This window comes from Cydia splendana, chromosome 19 (assembly GCF_910591565.1).
Source record: "Cydia splendana chromosome 19, ilCydSple1.2, whole genome shotgun sequence".
NCBI classification, from domain to species: Eukaryota; Metazoa; Arthropoda; class Insecta; order Lepidoptera; family Tortricidae; genus Cydia; species Cydia splendana.
In genome coordinates, this window is record NC_085978.1 from 3,772,278 (window position 1) to 3,792,781 (window position 20,504).

At 38.6% G+C, this 20,504-nt stretch overlaps 1 protein-coding gene and 1 non-coding gene across 2 annotated transcripts in view; one reads left to right on the forward strand and one right to left on the reverse strand.

Moving 5' to 3' along the window:
* The window catches only part of LOC134799918 (somatomedin-B and thrombospondin type-1 domain-containing protein-like), a 70,547-nt gene that overhangs the window by 46,888 nt on the left and 3,155 nt on the right, over positions 1-20,504 (reverse strand). The window lies entirely within an intron of this gene.
* Positions 3,577-3,651, forward strand: Trnaa-ggc (transfer RNA alanine (anticodon GGC)). The gene is given in 2 exon segments: positions 3,577-3,613; positions 3,617-3,651. It is a non-coding gene; the product is annotated as a tRNA-Ala (tRNA).

Consider the following 20,504-nt stretch of genomic DNA (forward strand, 5'->3'; position numbering starts at 1 on the left):
TGTGACGTCCCACGGTCAAAGGTACCTTATGGCGGGTATGGAGTTATGCATACCCCAGTAATCTACAATAAATAAGCTATCGATAACATAAAAGATCAACCTTCTAGGTTGCGTAGTTACAGAGATATGATTTTTTGAAAATAATGTTGTGAAATGAGCAACTTTACGATAGAGAAGTTTTAAGTTTAGCCGCCTAAAAAACTATGTTCCTGAAGTAAGTTACATAGTTGACTACAAATAATAATACCTTATATATCTGAGATTAAAAAAATATTGCGACTTGTTCTGTAATGCAAATAGAAACTTTTGATATCGACTGATTTATGTGTATACTAACCAATCTCTTGAAAATAAAGTTTTATTTCATTTTCACGAGTGATTGCAATGAGCTCGCAAGATTTCAATTTTATCTATTAGAAAACGACACTGACAGACAGTTTAAGTAAAAAACAATACCGATTTAGAGGTGAAAATGTATTTTCTGACTTTTTCATATAAAATCACAAAATTGAATATTTTTACTTTTAATGTGACACACAATCAATTTTTCTGAGCACATATGAAAGAAATTCTGTCATTCAAATGAAATAAATCCTAAAACCCCAACTAAATACTATATTTAACCCCTTATGCCACTTTAAACTTACATAACAATAACAGTATTTGCTCCATACATTTACGAAAAGGTACCTTATGGAAATAAATCTAATAATACATCACTACAAAATATCAATCATATTACAGTTTATCTTTTATGAATAAAAAATATTAATTTACATTAAACTGCCCCAAATTTTATTAGTTCTTTGTCATAATAATCTTAAAAAAGACCAATAATTTGTATGTAATGAAAAGGTACCTTGTGGTCAAGTTACATGATGAGGCATGATGATGATGGAACAGTTAGGATAAACTAATAATATTTTGGTAATGGTATAAATCGTCTATTTCTTATCAATAATATATTTCGGTTGCTATTGAAGATGAGCGGCATTGAGGTTCAATGACCTCAGATATTCCATAAGGTAATGCGTCGGGTATTGGCATTTTTCAGCAAACCAATGGCTGATTTACTGCATGCGACCAAACCAAATGAAGATCATTCTAGTTAAGAAAGACTTGACGAGAGTAACTTTGGTATAATAGCAGTCTACTTGGATTTGTGATGTCGGTCAATGTACGGTTATAATATTTGCGAGGCGCCCCAACCAGAACTGAAATTATCAAATTAGTTTTGCAGAATGCTAATACAGTTCTCTACCAAACTTCTTTTCCCGTATTGACTAGTTTTTTTGGGAATTTTCAATCTTTTTTCCATAAGGTACCTTTTCTACTAAACTCTGAGACGACATTACTAGGCTTATAACTAACTTATAACAAAAATAAAAACAGGTAAACAAACGTTACGCATTAAGGTTTCAGATCACACAATAAAAAAAAATTTAGCATTTTTTCACCTCTTTACAAAACATTTAATATCTCCGAAACTAGAAACCCTCATAAGGTACCTTTTCCCGTGGAACGTCACAAATATTTTCAGATTTTCCCATACTAGCCCTTATTTATCGCTCATCCTGTATACCCGATGCAGAATAGTTTCAAATAGTAAGTCCCTAACTAAGCCTTTCCGAACTTCCTAACGCTATTACATACAGGTGTTACACGTATTATATTCCACACCACATACACACAACGCCCAACGTCCCATAAAACACCCAAAAACTTATGTCCTTCTTGCAACCCAGGCAAATTAAGGTTTACGGAACCTTGGAAGGTATTAGTTAATATGCGACCCAAATTAACTGGCAACTAGTTTAATGGAGATATTTTGAAGTTAAAGGAAATGGAGATTAGGTAAAAAGTTTTGGGTAAAGTTGAAATTAATTGGGAAGTCCTTCACAAACTGTTTATGTTGATGGGGTTCCTAGTTACAATAGTAGTTTGTGTTACAAGGGATCAATATGATATATTTCCGTCAAGGGCGTACATTGAATCCTGAATGAAGCGATGGATTCTACCTTAGAAAGTGTTAACGCCCAAGACGAAATAATTTTGATACCGTGTGACACATACTGCTTTTCACATCAACTATGAGGAAAATAAAATAAATAAATGAGGAAATTATCATCTATCAAAACACTATTTAAGCTAAAAAAATGTGTCCTAGAACAGAGAAGTACAACTTTAATCCCTCCTAGCAGGGAAGAAAAGTGTCACTTTGATCCCTCCTAGCAGGGAAGAAAAAGCCCTTTTTCGAATAGATGATGTGAAATAATTTTACCAGAAGCCTACTGTAAATTAGAGATGGGCCGAATATTCGGTAATTATTCGGCATATTTTTCAATGTTCGTATTCGGCCGAATAGTTCAGATCGAACTGCCAAATATTTACCGAATAAACATTTTTTTAAGGGTGTTCGCTAGTTAGCGCGGGTGCACTTCGCAATCAGTAAAGCTACCACCAGTTTTGACATTGACATATTAGCTCGCGTCTACGTAAATTACTTTCTATACATCTCGCTTGCAATAATATGCGAGTACGCGCGAGATGCATAGAAAGTATGTTACTTAGACGTGAGTGAATATGTCAATGTCAAAACTGGTGGTAGTGGTACAGGTATGAGACGTTTCCGACGTTTCCGTTTCTTTTCATAAACTTTCCCGGTCGGTCGGGAGGAGGGTCAAAAACACGTTATTAGTGCAGACCGTGGACCTGATTGAACTTGTTTTCAGCGTTTTGGGCAGTTTAGCCCAACTGAATATTCGGCCGGATATGCGTTTCGGTATGAGCTGAACCGAATATTCCGCCGAATATTCGTATTCGGCAAAGTCCATATTCGGCCCATCTCTAGTGTAAATTTCATTCGATAGCGTGACGTGAGTTCGTGGTTGCGTTATGTCTATTTTTGTATGGGATTTGAACCGCGCACCAAGCGTCTGTGCGGAAAGCGAAGTCGTGAAATCTATGGCGAACCCTACACGCAAGATCCATATTGTGATCCGTCAATATAAAGTGTCGGATTACGATATTTATTGACGTGTAGGGTATAGTGTATTGACGGATCACAATATTTCGCTGGATTTCTGGAAGTGCTTGTGATCTGATCCTAGATCCTGGATCGTGATATTTATCTTGCGTGTAGTGTCGCGTTCGATATTTATCGCGTCTCTGTCTAGAGTCCATCACGTCTACCTCTTACAAAGAACGCTTCAGTACTGACGCGATCCGTATTGATGGTGTAGGGTGTGCTGTGATCCGGCCCAAGATACATAAGTAAATATCATGATAATTATCACAATATTTATTGACGTGTAGGTTTCGCCTATGGGGTCCAATACATTCTACGACTCTTCTCTTTCCGCACAGACTCTAACCTTCGACATAGTTGCTATAGATGTAGTGCGTAATTGTTTTCCTTCGTATTTTCTCGGAAACGTTCGTATTTGTCATGCTTCTTCACCTTCAGTCAACGTCAGTACTTTTTGTACCGAGACTGACTGAAATAGCAAGACACGTTCGTACGTTTCCGTGAAAATACGATGGAAAACATAAAGGAACAGGAACAGGAAGGAGGATGGTCAGCTGGCGGAATTGGTAACGCATTGGACCGGCGGCAATCCAAGGATGTGGGTTCGAGTCCCACGTTGGCCAGAATTGATCATCGTTGATTTTTTAATTGTGATTGACATCTGTATTTACAATTTATAGATTTTAAGGAAAACAATTATGCACCACACAAAAACAGTTTCCACAACATGCTACGTAGTAACTAAAATTATTTACTCAGTGTTACAGTTTTTTTTAATCATTTATTTACATACAATATATATATATATACAGTGGTACTACTAAACGAAATTAATAACTAGCTTAAATCTAAAATAGGCCCTTGAGGCATTGTACCAAGGATGCTGGCGGCATTTCCTCGCTGTATCGCAATGCTGATACGTTGTGCGAGGTAGCCGCCAGCTCTTCGGTCACCAGTTAAGTCAACCAGACGCTTCGCGATTTCTGCGAACAACTTATGCGCGCTGGGACCCCATGGACCTAGAGTTTCAACTCCAAATGGTACAAAATGGTACTCTCTACCGAGGCTCTTATATTTGTTACGTTTTAGAATTTCGGCGCTTTCCGCCGCTCCGCCCGCTTTTACAGTAGTCCGTTGGAGGTGGGACGGTGCCAGTGTGTCTACGCAGGTAGCATCCCACACTAACATCCGTCCCAAGCTCCAAGGAAATACAGTTATACCTACTTATCACGTCTAGCACAAAGGCTAATTTTAAACGTAAGGTTTCTGCAAATATAAAAAGGATACCTTTAGTAACTTAATACTATTTTAAATTAGTTAAACTTGTATGGCTTTAGGGGCAAGTAATTGTAAACTGAATCGTACCTAAGGGTATCAAAATACTCTTTATACAACCCCAACTACAACAGAGGATTGTTATTAGATAAACGACTTTATGTTTATGACAACAAAGCTTCTAATTGAAAACGAGTAACTTACAGTCGTCATCAGATATATCGGAGCGGCCAAAGTGCTCAAAAATATCTGAAATTCTGAACATTGACGTCTTGAAAATATGTACCTAAATGTGTATGTATGCGGATGGCCAGGGGGCGCCATAAGTCTTCAGTCAGAAGTGCATATACTTGGAAAAAATCGACCTATGCCGCTGTGGCCCGGTGCATGGCCGAATGGCACAGGCACCTGCCGCGATAGCAGAGGACGCTGGTTCGATTCCAGCCTGGGGCACTGGAGGCCTGGGTCACTTTTTCTTAGTATATGATATTTATTTCAGTTTATAATATGTAACTTATTTTAAGAGCGTTAAGTTTCAAATCAGATTGGCGGACAGTATTACAATTGTGTTCTAAAGACCTTTCGCTAACTAGTAGAAGCAAACCAAGCAAAATCTCGCCATGTGCTTCGTCCTTAACACGCTTCGAACACATCCATGGCCAGAATCGATCCCAATGAAACTGACTTCTTTATTTTCGCCGCCACGGGACCAACGGGACGAAAACCAATCTGCACGAAGTATTTTTTACAGCGCCATCGGCGACCAATAAAACGTTAGTTATAACGAAATCGTAGACCATCTAGTGTGCTATTTGTTCTACGTGTATACCTTTGATTATTCTTTATTTTAATTGCAAGCGATTACCGTCGCCTTTTGACCCCCGCAATACAATAGGGGTTGTAGGTATACTGTGCGATGCCGGCCCTTTAAGATGCAAGGATATAAGTTATTTTCTTGAAGGTTTGGAGGTCGTATCGTTCGAATGTACAGTCGCCATCAGATATATCGGAGCGGCCAAGGTGCTCACATATATCGGAACACGCCTCTATTGTCAGGGCGTTAGAGCGCGTGTTCAGATATTGTGAACACCTTGGCCGCTCCGATATATCTGATGGCGACTGTACAGTAAGCTGCAGTGATTACTTATCCATGACTGACATCGACTTTTCAATGTTTAAAGGGCCCAATGTTTCACGCTAGACCGGGAAGGGCCCGGGCCGAGGCGTCTGACATGTCATTTTCTATAACGGCTGTTTAGTGATCACGTGTAAGCACCACGAAATCCATAGAAAACGAAGTGGCGGAAGCTCCAGCCCGGCCCCGGCCCGGTCTAGCGTGTCATAATAGACAACCTAGATAAAACAGTCTACCTACACGTAAGGTAAGTACCCCTATTAACGAGGGGGTTAAGCAAGTTTTCCAAAAAGAGCCAAAAATTAAGCATAAACCGGCGGTGTATGGACCAAGACATATTTTTTTATGTTAGTTTGTTAATTAAAGTTTATATTATTTTAGTTTCTGGCCTTGTTTTAGAAAAATATAAAGGAAAAAATAATTATCAAAACCAAAATGTCGAAATCGCCTATTACCGTGGTAATGGACCACTGTTACCCAAATACCGCGGATGTGGGTTCCTTTTTACGAGGGTGGATATCCCGTCGCATTTTTAGTTCCATAATCATGATAAATATTATTTATTTGACAATAATGGATAAAAATGGTATATTCAATACCTACGACTACTATTAAGAAGAAGAAAGACATTTATTCCATAAAACACACATACACAGGACAATAAGATGAAAGAAATAAGATAATAAGAACAACAAAACAAAGAAATTTATTGATGAATTTATTTATTAATGAATTTTAAATAAATTAGTTGGTTCCTTTAACGCTAAAAACATCGTGGCTTACCCTTTACGAGCAAACGTGAAGCTGTCGAAATTCTTGTTTAATTTATTATCTATCTACCTTAAATAAATAGGTACTTAATTATTTTAACCGGACGTGGAGGGCAAGTTGCGCCAAAACGTTCAGAAAGCTATCTGAATTATATTCTACACAATATACAAGATCTGTGTAAGTTAATGTTAATGTTGTATGTTTGTATGTCTATTTTATTATTAAAATAACATAAAATATATTTTTCTACTCCAACACTTCTATTTGTCGATTAAATGACTGCCAGTTGCGTGATATCTAAACCAACTACATTTGATGCGCGGTGCGTAGGGGGCCGTGTCCTTTGTCTATATGAAAACAAATATCACAATAGCCAAGTGTTGTATTTAAAAAAAATGCTATCTTCTAGGCAAAGATCTAAAAACCAATATTTACTTTGACTTTATACAGCCTGTGGTCTGTAATACGAGCAAAAAATTAAACTGTAGGCTGTACCCCTCATACTGACCAACATTTGTTCAGCAACTTTTAAAAATAACTTGTGGTTTGATTTTTAATACACTTTAAAGTTTATTCTAAGACGCAATGTATTGCGAATTTTGTTATGTTTAAGGCGTGACAAGCAACGTCAATCACAATGATATGGCGTGGCGATGGCGTCCTTTGAAGATAATATTTATTTTGTATGAAAAATAGGGACTCTAAATACTTCATAATTTTTAAAAGTTGTTAAACAAAAATGTCACCGTTTGAGGAGTACAATCTATGTTTTAATTATTTGCTCGTGTTACAGGCCACACCCGGTATATCATTTTATGTTTGCTGCCTTAGAAAAAATATTGTGTGCAACGGTAGGTACATAATTAGGTCTAAAAATTCTCGGGCCTGTCTTCGGCCCTTGAATTTTAAGAACCCTTATGTACCTGGTATACAAAAGACTATCAAAAGTATTAATTAGGTATTTTAAGAACCTATTAATATCGAAGCCATGAAGGTCTGTATTAGGTTCTCATACAGCTTATTACCGAGTGATGTCTTTTCTAATCATCGTTAAACGGTTCAATTCAAATAATTCTAAAACTCATTTACGAGTAATAAAAATAAATAATTTTCTTGTATTTTTTTAAACGATCAATATGGATGATTCCAAATGTTACAAAACAATCGTTAAAATAAACTTTATAACCATACTTCTGTTTTTATATCAATACTTGAACGAGTTTCTCATATAAGGGTTTCTAAGAAAACGTCTGAGAAGGTGTCTAAAATTGTAATCAAAATTAAGAGTTCTTGCGTAGATTTCATACCACGTTAATAGCTCTTTAGCTTTATAGGTGGTTAAATATTTCAATAACATCAAAAGTCAAGGAAATGTGCATTTATATATGAATATAAGATCGCTCGAATCTAAAATATCGTTTCCGTTATTACCGAGGTATACCTCGAAATTAGGTGTCACACTAAGAAAATGGAACCTAACACCGAGGTTTTTAATTTCCAATTTTTTTCCTATTGGCGAGCAAATATCGCAAATAAAGTATTTGGGAATCATAAAGATAATAACTAAGAATCAATTTCAAGTCTCAGTCTTTTCATAATATTTACCATTATTACGCTAATCACTAAATAGAATACGCGTTTACTTACTTGAGGTGTTGCGTGTTAGTATGGAGCAACCAAATTTTGCGCTCCTGATGCGCTAGTTTACGATTTTCGACTTTTTTGCGTGATGTTTTCGTAGTAGTGTTATACTTATTCGACAGTCAAAAGATAAGGCTTTATTTCTGTGTTCTTAGATTCAAAGAAGGTTAATAAGCTTTCTTATTAAACGCTATTTTGTACATACCACGGTAATGAATGCCAATTTTAATGGGGTCGTTAATAGGGGTACTTACCTTACGACTACGCACGTATGACATGACCCATTTATCTCCCGAAAATTGATCGACAAAACCCGCCATGGCCAAATAGAAGGCAAATGAAGCTTACCGTGTTTATGCTGAAGGCAATTTCTCGGCAAATTGGGCAAACATCAGCCGATGCCGAAAGATAACTTCTATTTTTCGTTAATGTTGATTTTTTATCGAACGAGTTTGCCTTTGTATCTGTACTTACGTATCTAAATGTAACGATGTATGTAGGGGAGACCGGGGTGAGTTAAAACAAAGGTAAGTTGAAACAACGTAAATTTTGCGGTATTTAATAATCCTCTTGAGGCAAGGATAGATAGATAGATAAATAAAATCTTTATAAGGACGCATATTGAGGGACCAGTGGGTGGTAAGACGCGGCTAAACATCGTTTTTTCCACCACGATATCAGTTATCTCTCAATAATGACGTTGTTTCAACTTACCTCTGTTTTAACTCATCTCGGTCTCCCCTATGTATGTAGGTATTCTATGCTTTTGTCTACACATAATACTGTTGAGTATTCAGGTAATTCTGAAAGTCACTATAAAAGTAGTCGAGGGGACAAGACAAGTATTCCATCGCCTTCCTACACCGAAATCCGTGAGTGACTTCAATGGTGGGAATCTGGGAATGAATAAATACATAAATGCATTAAAACTTTACTTTTACTTTAATTACTACACGCGAAAGGGTGACATAATGTAGCTTTTTTTCGAGAAGATATTAGTCGGTGAAGGAAAACATCGTGAGGAAACCGGACTAATCCCAATAAGGCCTAGTTTCCCCTCTGGGTTGGAAGGTCAGATGGCAGTCGCATTCGTAATGCAAGTGTATATTTTCCATGAGGTGTTTAGGTACCCCTACAATGACTCAAAATCGCATTTCCAAATTAAGATTCGACAGTTAACAACCAGTTAACCTAATAAGTTTTTGGCAAAAAAATCATTTTTGGTACAAACTTTTATCGCTGACTGTACTTTTCTTAGGACAGACAACTAATACTCATCGAGACAATTCTAAAAAAACCCTAACACAATTAGGTTGCGTTGTTTCATCACAGAGTTCCTATGGCCACCTCCTGTCTCCATCATCAGATCAGTTCGACAGTACCATATTATTGTATTGTCATCAGAACTATATATACAGCTGCCAATTTTCATGACGCTACGATCCTTGGAAGATGATTAAATTAGTTACCTTAGACTCCATTACATAGTTAGATACATACAGGTCGACCTAATAAAAGCTTGTTAAAAACGTGCCCCTTTTCCAGCCTACCCTAAAAACCCTCATGCAATTTCCCCAACATAAGTCCCCTAACAATCCAACACCTTCCAACATGGTCATAAAGAGGCGTCGTGTTTAAAAAGAAAATGTAAATAAAAATATAACCTCTAGCCGCCCATACGTCAAACCTTGCCAAGCAAAATGAAATGTTGAGTTTGTCACCACAAAGTTCAAATTAGAATGGAACAGGAGACCTTTTTATAGGTCTCTGGGCGGCTAGAGGATAAATAAGGCGCACTCCGCTTATCTTGATTGCAGATCTACAGAATGATACTTGGGTGAAATTTAGTAGGGTCGCGAAGGTCGTGTTACGAGCGCTTGCCGAAAGTGCGAGCCTCACATGAAACTTACGTGTGAACTGCAATCGTCTATAAAAGCCTGCGATAAACCGTAAGGCCGTCTTTCCACTGAGGCAGGGATGAGCCTCCATACTTCTAGCACAGAATAAATAATAGTAATACCGTACAGAAAGGACACTCCTACAAAACCGAAGTTTGACAGCGGTTCAGGGACGAATCATGCTACCCTTTCTAATATATGGCAAGGAACTATTCCTTTTTGCTAATTAAGGTTGTCAAAATTCAAGTAATTATCTTATCTGTGGTTGTGCACGGAAAGGGACGTCAAGTTGTGCCAACCCCTAATAATTGCTCGGAGCAATGCTGAGCCGAACGGAGTCGAGAATGCCCGAAAGGAGGAGTTCCGCACCCCTGCTTCTAGCGCGACTTCAAGTATGGACTCGCGCGAGAACGCAACTCATGCTAGCCGGTCAGAGAAAATGTGCGAAAATTAACCAATAGCATTGGTTCTGTTTTCAGCGTCTTTCCACTAAGGCAGAGATCAGACCTGAGCAGAACCACTACCACCAGTTTTGACATTGACAGATACGCTCGCGTCTAAGTAACTTACTTTCTATGCATCTCGCTCGTACTCGCATATTAGTGCAAGCGAGATGTATAGAAAGTAATTTACGTAGACGCGAGCGTATCTGTCAATGTCAAAACTGGTGGTAGCCGTACAGAGTTGCGTTCTCGCGCGTGACTCCAACTTCTAGGGCGACTTCAAGTATGGACTCGCGCGCCAGAAAACAACACATCCTAGCCGGTGCTGGATTACAATCAATGCTATTGCTTGATTCCCGCACGTCTCCTCTCATCTCCGCCTCAGTGGAAAGGCAGCCTTAACATGCTCAACATTGCTAACCTTACCAAACATTGCCTTGTTACGGTAAACGTGCTGGTGCTAGACGCGGTCCCAGTACATGTCACCTTGAAACTTAAGTCATTGTCAATAGAGGTGACAGTAAGGTGTTATATATTGGGCATTAGCATGTCGAGCACTAGTACTTACCTTACTCTACCAAATAACTTTTTATAACTAACTATTAGCTTCTGTCCACGATTTTGTCTGAATGATGATGATGATTGATAAAACCTACCCTTTGTTCTTCCCCGGGCTGCAAACTATCTCCATACCAAATTTCATCTAAATCGGTTAAGCGCCTTTGCACTAACGGCTCGGCCACGACTTTGCGCGACCGGTTGGCCGGCGGCAACCATAAGAACGTAAGGTCCGATCGCTGTCTCGCTGCAACTTATGGTTGCCGCCGCCGCCGCCGCCAGTCGCGCAATGTCGTGGCTGAGCCGTAAGTACCTAGTTCACCTGAGCTCAACACGCCAGCTCCCGTGAGAGCTATAGTAATAACCGAGAGAATATACGCGTTACGCAGAGAATTCATTTATGTTACGAATGTGAGGGTCTCACGGCTCACGGCAAACGTTTAGGGAAAACGTTTAGGGATAAGTAATTAGCTATTTCGCGCAAGTGCGGACGTGTTTATATTCTATGAGAGTTATTAAATTAAATAAAAATAGTACTTGCGTTTAAATGTAATGTAGTCGCGATGTGGTGGCTGTGACGACCTAATTTATGATATTTCCTATATGGAATGTTCAAAGGAAGCATGTAAAAGACTGTTTCATCTTAAGTGTTTGGCGTTGTCGACGGAGACGTTCGAAACGTTCACGGACGAGTACAAGAACCAGTGGTTGTGCCCAGGATGTGCCTGCTCGAGGCCGAAGCGCGACGATACACCGGTAAGAGGAAAAATCATGGACCAGACCTTCACTCCTACGAGTAATGTTAATACTATACGCGGCAATCGTCATCAGATGGATGTTTCTTTGAATGAAAATGATTCTAAAATATTAGATGCACTTAGTGGCTTCCGGACCGAGATTTTGATTCGGTTGGATAATCAAGTGGAAGCATTTAAACAGTTAGAGAATCTGTTTATTAAAAATCAATCGGAGTTGAAAGAATTACGCGAGCAAATGAAGGTAGCGCAAGAAAAAATAAGTAACGTTAGCGAACTAGAAGACCAAGTAAAACAATTGAAAAAAAGAAATGAACAACTGGAGGCTTGCATTAGTGGCATGGAAATTAAAGGAAAAAGTCAAACTTTATCTCCTAGTGCACAAACACCAATACAATCGTATGCAAAGGTGACCACACAGAATCTACCCGTGGTGTCAGAAAAATTGCGCCCAAACAACTCACCAGCGGCAGGTACCAAACTTCCCATTACGTCATCACAACAAAGTGGGGCCACTAAACAAGATAGTTCACGCGCGGATAAGAAGCAGCCAGCGGGCAACACTACTTTGGTAGATTTATCAAGTATAAATAATACCGAGAAAATTATGGAAAATATCGAAAGTAATGAAGGAGAATGGGAAGAAGCAAAGAGGAAAAAAAGGAGAAGTAGGTTCCCTAATAACGAAGTAAAAATAGGTGCCAAATCGAACGCGGGAGATATTCAAGGTGCAGAACGTAAAAAATATCTGCATGTATGGCGGTTAAAAAAAGGAGTAACGGTAGAAAAACTAGAAACATACGTCAAAGAAATATGTGGAAATGATTGTGTAGTAAAGGTGGAGCAAATAAAACATAAAACGGAAAGAGACTATGCATCTTTCATAATAAGTGTTCCAGAAAGTTATTACGATCAATTGTGTGACCCGACTGTTTGGCCCACTGGCGTCGAGTTCAGCGAGTGGGTGTGGTTTCGAAAACCCAGAGACCCTAAATATATCCCAAAATAAAACATTTGAGGTATATTACCAAAACGTGCGAGGACTTCGAACAAAGTTGGAAATTTTTTATTTAGGATTGGCGTCCTCAAGTGCAGATTTGTTTGCAATTACAGAATCAGGATGCAATCAGTCTATTACCGATGCTGAAATAATACCGCGGGGCTATAACATTGTCAGATGTGACCGCACAGATGGACGAAAACAAGGCGGCGTGTTTCTCGTGGCCCCACCGCGCATCGGGCTAAGGAGCGTGCAGTTGCCGGGTGACGTCACCGTGAGCGATAAGGTGTTCGAACTCGTCTGTGCGAATGTGTACAAGCGGGATAAGTTGTTGTTTTTGTGTTGCGTTGTTTACATACCGCCCAATAGTAAAGAATGCGATTATTTGTTTTTATTTAGGATTATAGAACAATTATGTGTTTCGCATAGCCGAGTAGTGGTGGTAGGAGATTTCAACTTACATTCTTGTACTACCTATGTTAGCGATTATTTTGAATTTTTTCAGACTTATTGTGGATTCAGTCAGCGAAACAAAATAGAAAATTGTAACAATAGACAATTAGACCTTGTTTTAACATCATTGGGGGAGAATGTTACCGTACGCGCAGCGTCGGAGGTGCTGGTGCCGGTTGACGCATACCATCCGCCGCTTGAGGTGTCGGTGTCGGTGCCGCGGGGCGGGGCGCGGGGGCGCGGGGGCGCGAGCCGCTCCGACGCTGATGCCGACGGTCAGGCGCAACACAGGTGGAACTTTGCTAAGGCAGACTATCCGCAGTTATACGCGTCACTATCGTCCATTGACTGGACTCCGCTATATAATTTTAATACTGTAGAAGAATGTATGCGTTATTTTTAGGTTTCGGCCGGGTTGTAGTACAACTACTAACTTGCTCAGCTACGTGTCCCAGATTATGCCAGTGGTGGACAGTGGGGGCCAGGTTGACGCCGCCTATTTTGATTTTAAAAAAGCGTTCGACGTCGTCGATAATGACATCCTGCTAAGAAAGTTGGCTGGCGTCGGCTTGACTCCTCACTTATTGAAATTCTTTGGGAGTTACATGACTGACAGGCGGCAGTATGTGGAGTACGCCGGACACAGGTCGGATCCTTATGTTGTGAGGTCTGGAGTAAGTCAAGGAAGCAACCTTGGTCCTTTAGAATTTATTATAATGGTAAATGACTTGCCCCAGATTATCAGACATGCAGGATGCTTACTGTTTGCGGATGATTTAAAGTTATTTTTACCCATAAATAGTGCTGCAGATTGCGTCAAATTCCAGAGCGATATAGACAGGGTCGTTTTATGGAGTGAAAGTAACAAGTTATATTTTAACTCATCCAAGTGCGTGACTATTACTTTTTCTCGTGCGCACACCCCTATCTGTCACGACTACTATATCCAAGCCGAAAATTTAAAAAAAGTAACAGAGGTTAAAGATTTAGGTTTAAAATTTACATCTGATTTGAGATTTCGGGATCATATTAAAAATATTTGTAAAAAAGCTTACAGGATGCTTGGTTTTGTACTGCGTCGGTCTCACAGCTTTACGAACATTGGAGCAGTTGCGGCTTTATATAATGCTCTCGTCCGCAGCAATCTCGAATGTAATGCAGTAATCTGGGCTCCGCATGAGGCGAAATACCAGTTAATGATCGAACGTATACAAAATAAATTTATTCGTTTTCTGTATTTACGACAATATGGAGTATATCCTTTTTACCCTCTTATGTATCCCACGTTGTTTGTCCTGGGCATGGTGGGATACAACGAGTTGCAGGTGCGCAGAGAGCTGTGTCTGGCGACATACTTGTTCCGATTGCTGCGGGGGAAAGCCTACAACAGTGTTGTGTTGAGCTGTGTGAGCCTGTACGTGCCCGACAGGTACGTGTGGCGGCGGCTCCGGCCGCGGCTGCTGGCCGAGCGGCGCGGGCGCACCAACCTGCTCGGGAAGGCGCCGCTGACGCGCGCGGTGCGGACCCTTAACCTAGTCGCCGAGAACATTGATTTGTTTTGGTGTTCTCTGACTGAATTCACTAAGTCCACATTGTTCATATTATGTTATATGCGACATAACATCAATTAGAGATATACATATGTTAGATAGATATATAATTATATATGTTAATAGTTGCACTATTGTCTTAGGTTTAGCACCTGTAAAGATAGTTGTAAGTGTGGAAATAAATAAATAAATAAAAAAATAAAAAATAAAAATGTTACTCGAAATTATAATAATATGAGTTCTAAGTTCAAACGTTAACTGAAGTTATATTTCGTTTATATACAAGTGAAAAGAAATGTATTAAGAGCCATTTGCGCGTTCCGGGGTCAGATAACTCTGAGTTAAACGGTTAACACCGGGTTAATCCGTGTTGTGTAAGCGCCACTTGCACCATTCCACTAACCCAGGGTTAACCGGTTAAACCTGGAGTTACCATGGTTACCAGTACAATTTGACACTGGGTTAACGGTTTAACCGCTTAACGTCGTGTTAGTGGGATGGTGCAAGTAGGCCTAAACGGTTAACTCCGTCAGTTGGCTACAGGCTAGCCCTGGAATACCTTGCTCTATAAAGAACTCATAAATGCACCATAGTGTACCAACTACTACTACTACCTAATTCCTATAGCAGGTCTGTATTTCGTGCTATTTGAATTTTGATATTTCTAAATCCCACAAAATTTAACATAATGCCGTGTAGGTGTCGCTATCACGTGGCATATTTTACTGTACGAATAATAAGAAGGATAATCCTAAAATCCCTCCGTGTTGCGCCGCCATTTTATTATCGTACCTTACTTAGGTGTAATTGCAATTTTTTTTCAGATAGGGATTTAAATATTTCTCCAATAACAACATTTGTGTTCACAAATATTGAAATAAAGTACCTATTTATAACACTTATACCTACCTAGTGAAAATGGGAATATTTTATGCAAAAATGCAATGTTCTGCCGCCACCCGCCAGAGTGCACTAAGCTGGCTAGTAAACCATAGAGTAACTTAGAAATAGAAATAGAAAATATTTATTTGGCGTAAACGCGAAACATACACCAAATAGGATGCCGCTCAGCATAAGCAGTGTCTGTAAGACTTATACATACTGTGCCTTAAACTGTTTTTTGACAAGTTTTCACAGACAATAAAATATGACATTGATGCATCAAGGCGGTTTTGTTAACAAGGGCCTCCTAGCTGGTTTGTTAGTGCACGACACCTTGCATTTTGAGACTATGCGCTGAAACTTGGCACAGTTGATTCTTAGCTGGTCTTGAGCAGATACAGACCGGGAGCCGTCGAGAGTCACCTCTCATTTAGTGGGGGGAGGGGGGAAATTCGACGCTGCCGCGCTTCACTTGGAGCAACATTAAAACTTTACCTATTAGGGCATTTTCCGATAAATTAAGGATGAGGAATCTGTTTTTAGAACAAAAACAATGCAATTTCTAACAAAAAAAAAGAATAAAGTAGAAAAGACTAAAAAACGTATTTTTGATTTTTTTATAATTACCAAATTTTTTTTTAAAGTGTTGCAGGAATCTGAATACAAAAAATATAGTCGTAAAGCTACACTTATTACGTTTAAAAAGTATATAGTTTATTATAAAAATCTGTTGATGAATGGGAGATAAAAAATAATATTAAGCGTGGGTAAGAGTGATCTCATATGAAGGTGGGAAGGTTACTTATAATGTGTTCTTTTAATATTGATCCTAGCGAAGAAGTTTGAATGACCTTTTTTGTAGGAAATTTTATGTAAATTATTCATGTAATAAAACATTTTTTGCTATTGGCCATCGTTTACGAGTTATTTACGAATGACTAAAAAAGGGGACCTTAGAATTTATTTTCTCCCTTCAATATTTTTTTTAATATTGATCCTACCGAAAAAAAGTAGCACTTATATTATAAGAAATCTGAAACAGATTATTTACGTAAAATATATTTTTTTGCGTTTACGAGTTATTTACGAAAAACTAAAAAAAATAAACGATTGTAGAATAAATTATAAGAAACCTTCCCACCTTCATATGAGATCACTCTGAACCACGCTTAATATTATTTTTTATCTCCCATTTATCAACAGATTTGTATAATAAACCACATATTTTTTTAAATGTAGTAAGTGTGGCTTTACGACTATATTTTTCTATTTCAGATTACTGCAACGCTTTAAAAAAAATTGGTAATTACAAAAAAAAAACAAAAATACGTTTTTTAGTCTTTTCTACTTTATGCTTTTTTTCTTGTTAGAAAGTGCATTGTTTTTGTTCTAAAAATAAATTCCTAATCCTTAATTTATCCGAAAATGATATATCAAATGCCCTAATAGGTATAGTTTTAGAGAAATGTTGCTCCAAGTGAAACGCGGCAGCGTCGAACTTCCCCCCCTCCCCCCCCCCCACCCCCCACTAAATGAGAGGTGGCTCTCGATGTCTCCCGGTCTGTATCTGCTCAAGACCAGCTAAGAACCAACTGTGCCAAGTTTCAGCGCATAGTCTCAAAGTGCAAGGTCCCCATACAACGGTGTGCACTAACAAACCAGCTATACCGGGAAACGCGAAAATCGAAATTTAGTTATCTGCCTCTTTATCGCTCGAATATGCAAGGGTGATAGAAAGGTTAGATAACGAAATCTAGATTTTCTTGTTTCGCGGTAGACTCCCAGATTGTGATGGATAGTGGTAGTGGTGGTGTTTAAAGCCACATAATCACAATGTTTTATTTTTTTTTTACTTAAGCTGTTCTAAGTTTTTGAAAGGCCCGTTTGACATGATTTAGCGTGTAATATTAAGAACACAGACCTACTAAGCCCAGCTGGCAATCTGCCCTTTCGCATACAGAACGCTGTAGCACCCATTTTGTTTACTTTGTACAGTCGGCGGCGAAATGACTATCTCAAATAGCAGAAAAATACTGTTCGACCGAAGTTTCGGATTCAGCAGGTTTCGGGATAATTAAATCATGTTTCAACCGACGGTCTGAGGGCCTACCGCGAACCACGTTCGACGTGTTGCCTTCCTGTTCCTGTCACACTTAAGTACGAATTTACAAGTGCGACAGAGAGGCAACACGTCGAACGTGGTTCGCGGTAGGCCCTCTGGTTTCGGTCGAAAAACTCGCGAACGTTTCGGTCGTGGTGCCGAAACTATATTTACTACTAAGAGCGTTTTCACATTATCCGATCCGATATCGGATGTCGCAAGGAAGTAAAATGTAAGATATATGTGTTTCTCTGTATTTATGCGCATTTAATAAATAATTATTACTAAAAACGATAAATAACGCAAAAAAGGCGGACTTGATGCCAATGGCACTCTCCTGCGCCTGTTCTTATCATAGGCGCCTTCCGACATCCGATATCGGAAGGCGCTACCGATAAATTTAGCCATGTCGGAGCCCCCCATCAGCAGAGCTGTCATACCGATAATATTTCTTTGTGTGCGTATGTGTAGGCATAATGTTTATTGTAGTGTGCGTGACCGCTACTCGCTCGCTCGCTCAACGTCTTCCGCGGCTGACTGTACATGGGACTCGTAACCTCTCGTTTTAATACGTTTTTTTTAATATCCTGCGGCAGCTGCCTACCCCCATTCATCGCTAAGTAGCAGCTTACACTCGGTACTTGACATCATGTTATGTTTAATGAAAAACCTCATCCAACGGCTTTACGCCAGGCAAAAGGCTTTAGCTCATGACAATGTTACTGTAACAAGGAAAAAACCGGCTAAGTGCGAGTCGGACTCGCACACGAAGGGTTCCGTACCATTATCTATAAAAACGGTCACCCATCCAAGTACTGACCCCGCCCGACGTTGCTTAACTTCGGTCAAAAATCACGTTTGTTGTATGGGAGCCCCACTTAAATCTTTATTTTATTCTGTTTTTAGTATTTGTTGTTATAGCGGCAACAGGAATACATCATCTGTGAAAATGTCAGCTGATCACGACAGATCACGAGATACAGCCTGGTGACAGACGGACGGACGGACGGACGGACCGGGGAGTCTTAGTAATAGGGTCCCGTTTTACCCCTTAGGTACGGAACCCTAAAAAATAAATTTTAAATTGGTTGACTATACTTAAATAAAATACAGTTGTAGACAATAAATTTTACAACTTCCTTGCGGTTTTTAGACAACCTTTGTTCCAACCGTTTATTAAATAAAGTTAGCGCCTGCCACAAAAATAAAGGCAAAAAGTTGCTTTCACGATTGTTTTGGGCTGAGCTCTCGCGGTCAGGCGTTCTGCAAACATGGTATTGTTTTGTAAAAATGTAGTAAACGTTTTGTAGAATTAGTTTCTCGTGCAGGTACTATTTAACCCTAAACTTGGCAGTGTATCTACACTATCTACTAACTGTCTGTTTAAATTTTTTTTTGTCAACTTTAAAGGTTGAAATACCAAAACAAATTCCGAAAATAATATTAAGGCCCAACCATACAAATGGAACATCCAGAATTGGCCACTGAAATTTGAACCTATAGTGCAGGGGTAGAGTTGATTTTGGTTTTGTTTGAAAATTTAACAAAACAAAACAAATGCGACTCTGTTCCAATTGAATATGATTTACATTTCATAGATCTGAATAAGTACCATAGGTAGGACCTTGGGCCTTAGGAGGTTAACATGTAATGAAAATAGACAAGGTCAACAGGATCACACCAGCAATAATTATGTTATATAAATATTTAAAACTTATGATTCTTATGAACCTTTTTTACCATGAAACAAAGCACGTTAATGTATACATAATTTTGATGTTCAGTCTCCTCTGAGGTAAGAAATAAATTCACGAACACACTATTATTTTTGAATTACATTTGCAATTTTCTCACCGATCCAATATCTATGAGAGTATCGAAGAAAAATGTTATTCCTAGCTCACCTCAATAAGAAATACTGAATGAAGTGTGTCGAAGTACAGGTGGGTATGGTAGGTAACTGTATGGTTTTAAATTAAGTAACACGATAGGTACAGTACCTGCAATAATATGTTACTCTTTGAAGGCCGCAAAAATATGTCACACGCTCTTATGGCTATACAAATAAGATCGTGTCAGATATTTTTGCGGCCTTCGTTGTGTAACATATTATTGCAGGTGACTGTACCTATGTACCTACCTGTTTCTGTCAGACTAAAATATCTGATTGAAATCGCATGTTGTAATTTTTTGGTACAAGTTACGAAAACTTTCAAAATTGTTGTTAATAGTTCTCAGTAGTGTCAGGAAAATTTCACAGTATACAAAGGAAACTTTCATTTTGGAAATAAAAAACTTACCTTACTTATCCAAAAATATGAGAAGTTTCCGAAATATTTCCGTGTGAAAATTTCGTCATTTTGGAAACTTCCCACTGCACGTCACTAGTTGTAAGTATTAAAATGTGTTGGAATATGTTATTTGTTTTATTAATCTCTTGTAAAGTGACCTGATATGAGAATAAATGTCTTTAAATCGATTAGATTATTTGTTACCAAATTATTATTTGGATCTACATCACATTACCCAGTCACACGAAATCATTAGAAAGAATGATTCAGTCCAATTATTTGTATTATTTGTATTTGTATTGTAATTTCATTATTAACAATGTATAAAAAATTTGCATGCTGTTTATCAACAGCTGAAAAAGTTGAAACGATTGTATGTAATGTACATTTAACCTAAGATAATTATTGTACCCTTTTTCTGCAAATAAATTATTTCTATTTCTATTTCTATTTCCAATTTTATTAAAAAATTAAACACTTCGTCCCGATTCTTTGAAATATACCTAAAGGGCCCCTTAATAACTTTGGTTTTCGTAAGCATAAATGCATCCGTGTTTTTAACCAGCAACCGATACAATAAGGCACTTACTTTTTAATACCCGATTTTAACGGTAACGGTATACCGACCGTTATTTCTCGATACCTCCCTTCCAATTTCAAAAAGTCTTATCCTGAGATGGCACTCTGGTTCCAAGGAGTCCAGTTACAAAAAGCATTTATTTA